Source organism: Orbicella faveolata, unplaced genomic scaffold (assembly GCF_042242905.1).
Source record: "Orbicella faveolata isolate gen_17 unplaced genomic scaffold, um_ofav_v1 contig_25, whole genome shotgun sequence".
Classification (NCBI taxonomy): Eukaryota; Metazoa; Cnidaria; class Anthozoa; order Scleractinia; family Merulinidae; genus Orbicella; species Orbicella faveolata.
Window position 1 is genome coordinate 13,666,307 of NW_028301553.1, and position 8,364 is coordinate 13,674,670.

Here is an 8,364-nt window from a genome sequence, read left to right on the forward strand (position 1 = left end):
GCAGTTTCTGAGTTTTGTATATCATGAAAAGAAAGATGGGAAAATAATTTTCTTGATACAGGGTGAGGTTTTCTGTTGTGAATTGAGTTGCAAAAATACTTTAGTGGGGCCATAATCTCCTTTACCCAGCCCACACACATGTAGTATTATGCAATTGTCAGTTGCCCAAGTTTAACTGTCACAAGTTCTAGAGCCTCTTGGAAGATGTCTACTCCCATTTGACTTGATTCTCTTAAGGGATCTAGCCTTTCCAATACAAATGACTGCACTGAATCATGTTGTCCCAGGTCAATTTCTTCAACTACAACATTGTTATCACTGTCCAATGGAGTTGGACCATCAGGATCATCACCGTAGTATTCAAAATCACATGACTTTCCATTTGAAAGAGGGTTCTCAGGCTGCATCATATGATAAGCCACATTTGGTATAGCAACCTGTTTTTTTTTTTTTCTGTTCTCACACTTTGGTGGTTGAAAGCTTCAGTGAACTGGCAAAGAGCTTGGTTTATCCTTGGTTGAAAACTAAGTTTAAGGTGAAAAGATGCACTGAATTATCAGTGTGCAGGATGCCTGACAATTCCATACTATAAAAAGTGTAAAAGTACAAGTGGGAAGCACAACGGAAAACATTCCTCCACAATCTTTCAGTTAGTTGGTTGTGTTGATGGCCCTGCAGTGAAGCTGCCCCTCTCCTCTCTTCTAACCTGTACCATTGTATCGCACACACCAACGTTTTCAACACCATGATATACTCGTGCTCTCAAAGGCCAAAATTCTCCGTCTCTCTTAACGGCATCCAGAAACAATTCAAGAACTGTTTTTGCTTTATTGTTGGCACTACATTTCAAAAACATTATTCTCCGAGAAAATCCGTCTATACAGCCGTGAATTAGTATTTTCCATCGGATCAGAGAGTGATGTCCATCTAGATGCCAAAGCGAATTTACGCACCCCATCTCAAGACAGTATTTTGGGGATCTAATTTTGTTAACCTTTCTCTTATTCTTCTCCGTTGAACCCGTAACCCAATGGACTTAACGAAACCTGCAATGAAGTTATATCCAGTAGCACTCCCGTGGTTAGAAATGTACTCTTGACTGATTTCGGTTCCTTATCAGGTAAGCTGTCGAAACCCCTTATATCTTCTAAGCCATACCGTCTGTCACTCTTCTGTGAATTGTCCGTCTCCAAACTCCAATCATCTCTCTTATCGTTGTCCAGATGAATCCTAGTCCTCAAAGTTTCTCAAGCACCTCAACAGGAATTTTAAGAAATGGTCTTCCATGATTTCCTTTTTTTTCGCTTTCTATCGTAATGGATTCCGCAGAAAAAATTGACGGAGTAATAGCTCTGCGACGCAACACACTGAGCACATCTACAAAAGCGACAGCAATGGAATCTAAATTTTCCTTGTCCCTTGTCTCTCGGTTGTAGCAATGTCTCATTTACCTAAGCAGACTACTGGTTTGATCAAGAACTTCGGCGTGCTCTTCTGCAACTTCTGAGTTAGCCTGCGAACAGGCTCCCGGTTAGTTTTAGAGCGAGCTAGCCGAGTGTAGTATAGAGCGAGCGGGACGAGCCGAGAGCGGTCTGGTGACGAGGGAGTGCACGGGGGAGCCTGTAGACATTCCATTGATGCCGCCGTTCCATGATACCAGCTCCTGGTATCAAGATCTGATTGGTTGAATCGATGACTGTTGACAGCTTTGAGAAGCTTTGAGATAAATATTTGACAGATCTTGACAACTGCATGTAAATTTACATAATTCCTGCCGCGACCGACAAAGATGGCTTCTGCGTGCAATGTACAGTTCACTGACGTGGAATTCGAGGCAGCTTTGAGCAATTCTTTGCAACATTTTCATCACATCTCCGGTTTGAAACATGAGCAGAAGCTATGCCTGGAAACTGTGGCACAGAAGCGCGATGTTTTCGGTATTCTACCTACTGGTTTCGGGAAGAGTCTTATTTTTCAATTGCTGCCGTGTCTACTGAAAGACTTGTGGAAACTACAAAGTGCTTGTGTCTTAGTTGTGACGCCTTTAGTTTCTATAATGAAAGACCAGGTTGAAGAGTTGACACGTCTAGGTCTGAGAGCGTTTGCCATCGGCTTAGGAGACGAAAAACGAGAGAAAGAACTGGTCGCCGGTGGATTTGAACCAAAGTTTCGCACTTATTGTGTAGGCACTCGTCGAAATGAGGAACAGCTCTTACTGCAACGTCAGACAGATCGATCAAGAAGGGCGCTCCATGTGAAGTGCTACCCTCCTGAAAGCTATGCTTCTTGATCTCTTCCAACAAACGAATCAGTAGTTCAGTTTCTCTGGTTTGTTCCGTCCATGACACAACCTTCGCATCAAAATCGTCGCCAAATTTCTCCTGCATGCGAATAGTTGACTTTTGAGACATAGTAATAGCCAAGTGATGACACCTTTGCAATGTCGCCGCTTTCACGCCGCCAAGCAACAACAACAGACCATTTCTGTAGTGAAAGACGCTTAGCTTCTGGTTGTACTGTTTAAGGCAAATACAGGCAGCAGCACAAAGAGCATTCCTCGTTTCAGGTTTCTCATCAAAGGCATTTGGTCCGCGGAGAATACTTTTTCCGACTGATTTCGGTTTCCCAGACTTACAAACCGCGGCCAGGAAGCAAATTAAATGCGGTAGAATGCTATAAAAAGCCGATATATCAGCGCGGGAAAAACAATCAATTTTGACAGGTTTAATTACTTACTTGACTGATTTGTTACAGGCTAATCACCAAGGGGCGAAACGGCGTATCAAAAACAATGTCTACAGGCTCCCCCGCGTCCCACTCGCTTCGCTCGCGGATTCACGCTCCGACTCCCACTCGCTTCGCACACGGAATCACGCTTTCGCTCGCCGAATTTTTTTCTACCCTCGCTGGGAGCCTGTTCGCAGGCTACTTCTGAGTCAAAATTCTCAAAAATTATTTCCGTTTTATCCAAGACGTCTGCAAAAAACTTAGGAAACTCGACTTCTAAATCTAGTTCTCCTTCGCTCGCCATGTTTTCAGTGCTCTCTAGTGCTCAGTTACTGTTTGTTCCTGTTGGCCGCGCTCGGCCCAGGAAGATTGTATCAATATTCGAGGTGGATTGCATCAATATTCGAGGTATTGGATTGAATCAATATTCGAGGTATTGGATTGAATCAATATTCGAGGTATTGGATTGCATCAATATTTGAGGTATTGGATTGCATCAATATTTCAGGTATTGGATTGAATCAATATCCCAGGTACTGGATTGAATCAATATTTTAGGTATTGGATTGAATCAATATTCCAAGTATTGGATTGAATCATGAAAATTAAAAGATTGAATTGAACCAAAAATTTTATTTGCCATTGGATTGAATGCCTTTTTATATGTTTAAATAAAACCATTATTTAAAGGATTAAACATATATTGCAAGGATTGAATTTTGCTACAAACGGCTTGTCATAAAGGAGTGACTCTCGACATCAAACGAATCACGTTTGCACTCGTTGAAGGAATATTGACTGTTGAATTTTCAAGATCATCATTAAGTAACTTGTTACTTTCATCTATAAATATTCCAGTGTATTTGTCATGAGGTTCCAAACGCGTTTTGATCCAGCTTCTTTCTTGGTGAACTCTATTTTCTAATACTCTTCTTCGCCTCTTTTAAGATATCTGCTTACCCCGTTTCTCGGTTCTTAAAAACTTTTCTAGTCGTCAGACGTCAGGATTGCCTGATTTTTGTGATTTTCACAGCTGCTTTTTTAGTTCATTATTATTTTTATTCATACTCCTATTAAGAGTAACTCTCTGTCATGTTTTAATTTTTTGGTGTCTAGTTTTTTAGGTTTTTCGCTAAATTTTAGTTCCAAGTTTCCTAGAGTAAAACTGTGGTTTTAAGAAGCTCTATTTATTTATTTATTTACTTATTTATTTATTTATTTATTTATTCAGTTAAACTTTTCCTGAGACAGCTTGCAGAGCTTACACTGCTTACAATGCTTGCACAACAAAACCACACTATTTACATTACTTACGAAGAGATGTACTACAAATATGAGCCCGCACCACTTATATACTTTTCTTACACTATTTATATTATGGTAGCAATTATCATTATGTTTTATTATGCAATAAAATTAACAGATAGGAACAAGACTACGGCTGGCTTAAAGATGAGTTACAATAAGAGAGAGTGAAAAGAAAAGGACGAAGCCGAGTGAAATTTATAGTAATTTTCCCCAGATGTTCAAGAATTTATGCAGCTGGGCCGTTTTGGCCGTTTAACTTTGCTTTAAAATATCAAGTTTGTCTTGGAGGCGGAGAAAAAAGCCTTCAAAACGTAAGTTGCCATCACATGAACTTGTCAAGAAGATATAGAAGTTTTCAATAAGAAGAGTGACATTAAATGCCTGTTTATTTTTGATGTTATTATGCCAACCGTATAGGATGTTAGATTCAGTCACAATTGCCACTTGTTTAAATTTCTGGTACCACTAGTTGGTGAATCTATCCCAGAAAGCCTTAGATACAGTACAGTGGTACAGTAGGTGGTTTATTGTTAATTTTTCATTGGCGCATAAGGAAAAAATGTCTCTTTCAGTAACGCCAGCTCCAAAAAGGCTGAATTTGGTAGGTAAAATGTGGTGTATTATTTTAAACTGAAAGGGAAAAAAATTTCGAATCTATGGTTATTAAGAGAGGCAACAAGTACACTTTGTGGATGCTTTCTTTGGACAAACCGTAATTTAGAATTCTATTCTCTGGTGTCGGTGGACTTACGTTGTTACCTAGAAGTGTAGCGTAGGCCACGCGGGTCGACGGAAAGTCCTCAAGAGGAGCGTTTTGGCGCAAATTTCTTCCATTCTGTAGGAATGGCAGCGATAAGGCCATAGTACAGTGTAAACGGAATATTGATGTTCATTTTGCGAGTGAGCTCGTCCAGTGAGAGGAAAGTGCTATCTTCTTTTAAAAATTGTTTAATACGTATAATCTGAGCTTCAAATAAGGGTTTGAAAAAAAACTGGTCGGTCTCCAATCAGGATGCGACTATTATTCCAGATGATTTTGTTTTGAATACGGTAGTCCTCCGAAAATTTGTCAGCGTTGTATTTTTGCCAACTCTTAAGTAGTGTGGTAAAAAGGTGGAAGGTTATCGGGGCTGCGATGTTTGATATCCTACTGACATTCTGTTAGAAAAGATAAACCGCCATATTTGGCAGCGGCGACCTCTGGTATTATTTTCCATGCTGGGTGGACGTGTTCGGTGATTCTCTTTATCCGAGCAATTTTCAGCGCTTTATTCGGCATGACTTCAAAATCCATCATTCTCAACCCTCCTTGACTTATGTCACTTATTATGGTCTTTCCTTTTATTTTGGCTGGTTTTACTTCCCATATAAAATTGAAAGTTAGTTTGTTTATTTCTTTGACGAAAGAATCGGGGATCTCGATCACAGAGGTGTTATAAATTAGCTTTGACAAACCTGGAGTTTTCACTATTCTGATTCTGCCATGGAGGGTAAGCTTCCTTCTTTTCCAATTTTTAAGCGTATTTTTCAGTTTGATAATTTTCTGTCCAAAATTCAGATTATTTGCAGCGTCGGAATTATACGAAAAGAAAATGCCGAGAGCTTGAATCGGTTCTTGAAGCCATTTAAATATATATGGAATATCAGTTTTGTTTCTCCAGGCTCCAAGCCACATCGCCTCTGTTTTGCTTGCATTTATTTCTTGGTCGGAGGTGTGTTTAAATTCACGTAGGAGCTTCAAAAGGTTAATAACAGACTGATGGCCGCTAAAAAACACTGTTGTATCATCGGCGAATTGGGTGACTTTTATTTCCTTTCCGCCAACAGCAATACCTTTGATGTCATTGTTACTTTTAAATGCCCTTGCGAAAAGCTCAATACCAATTACAAAAAGAAGGCCCGATAAGAGGCATCCTTGCCGGACGCCTCGATGCAATTGAAAAAAGCGACGAGGGGAGCACAATTCGCGGAATTCCGCGAATTGTGCTCTCCCTCGTCACTATTCGGCTCCGGCTCCTCCGCTCGCCCTAGACCACACGCTAGTTCGCAATAAACCAATCAACCCAACGCGGAGTCGGTTCCCAGGCTACGAGTGAACGGATAATTTGAATAGTGATAGTCAATTTACTTGTTCCAAGATCTCTTAAGACCACTTGGTTCTACATGAGTTGCAGGGCCAAAATTGAACAGTCTAAGCCTGGATAATAGATAGTTCCATTTTATTGTGTCAAAAGCTTTTCGAAAATCAAAAAAAGAAAAAATGCAATTCCTGGCATATTAAAGCTTTTAGTGAGAAACATGACATCTTGAATCAATATGATGTTCTCGCCTATATAGCGGCCTTTTACATATCCGTTTGATCGAGATTGATGATTTTGGGCAATTGTGCGATGCAACAAGTGCAATCTCTTCTTCATCCTGTTTCAATACAATTGTGCGATGCAGCAAGTACAATCTGTTCTTTACAAGAATCAGTCCTGATCATAGATTGTTTTCAATCACGTAATTTTCTGGTAATCGAACTACTCTTGAGAGCTCAGTTTAATGAGGCGTAAATTAATCTGTGGTCTGCTATAGAGCATGCCATAACTTATATAAGACATAAGAAGATCTTACTTTAAATTAAAGCGTTACCGACCTTGGACAAGTGTTGGCATTTCAAGGCACAGCTCTCTGATCAATGATTGACGGTGAAACTTTCATGTCTTTGATGATTAAATTTAGTGATGACGGCTATAGGGAGAAGTGTCACGGATGAAGAGGTTCAATTCTAAAAGCAAAGGAATGAATATATCAGATCATATCTATTCAAAAGTGCAAATTATGCAGTAATCGATAATAAGGTGAACGTCTCGAAGACGACCACGACCTGTAAAATATATAAAATCGTTACCAATGAACGAATTTTGCAACACATGCCGGAGTCTCAAGACAGAAATCGGTTCTCTCCAAGGTAGGTCTTTTTAAGCCTCAGGGCGATTTACATAGCGATACATGCGCTAAGTCACGGAAAGGCATGTGTGCAAATCCACGAGAACGGTTGCTAAGGAATACATGTTTTGCAATGACGCATTCTCGAGCTCTGCTTGAATCCTTCGGTCTTGTACTGCTCAAGACTAGCTTGCTTTTTTTTTTTTTTATTTGACTAGAAATATACTAGTAATAGTTATCACTAAATCTGCCCCCGCTTTCTTTTATTTCTGCTGATTCAAAACAATAGTATTGAACATTTGTGTATGAACTCATACTGTTCCAGTAACTTAGGCATCTTACCATGAATATGATCCAAACAATCAACTAAGTTAACTAAACCAACACATTCTGTTTAACCAGGAGCCATAATCGGCACCTATGATATGGGACAATTTTTCTATTTTTAGAACAAATTGCGCCATCCTGACGTCATATATCCGCGCGGATCCACGCACATGTCGGGGGTTCTCGTGTGGATGTTGTCACGTTGCATGATCAAATGGTGAGAGTTGAGAGACTCTCTTGCGTATCTTTCACAGCGATGGCAGGGAATAAGACAGGGACTAAGAACCAGGGCGCTTATACGTAGTTTTATGCTCTGAGTCAACGGAAAAGGTGGGTTTTTCGGGGTCGAAAACAAGACTTCAATCTCGCGCTGGGAATGAATAATAAGATCTGCTCGCGCTAGTTGTAAGCTTACGCATGTTTTTGTGTTTGTTCTGACTTAAGAATATAGCAAGAAAACTCTCTACTCTGGTATCGAGTTAATTTGTGAGTTTCTCGGACAATGGTTAATCATAACCAAAACCTGTTTTGATGGTTTCTTATTGTTTCTGCTTGTTTGGTGAGTTTGCAAAAGTTTTTGAAAGGAAAGTCTGACGCGTACAATTAGCTCATTTGCATAGTGCGGCTCGTGCACTTTCAAGTCCGAGTCGTTGTTTTCAATTGTCAACAAATCTTGACAAAGATTTCTTTCGTTATCTTTTCTGCTGAGATGCTGCAACAAATTTCACGAACGCAAAAAAGGCTACTAACATCATGTGTGTTTCTTCAACATAAGCATAGTGAAGTTTTACACTGCGAAAATGGAAATAGACAAGGAATTTGATAACTCGATCAACAAAATCGAAATGGTTATTCGAAGTTGATTAAAGAAAGCGTCATCGTAACTTTGCTGATTATTTCTGCTTTATTCGCATATTTTCAGCTTAGCTTTTAATATGTTCTCAAACATTTATCAAGCTTAAACATATTTAAAAACTATAGAGTTATTGTTTGAGTTCGATGTACGCTTTCAGAAAGTGCGGCGGAAGTACAATTTGTCATGTTTACTGACTGTACAAAACACGCATCGGC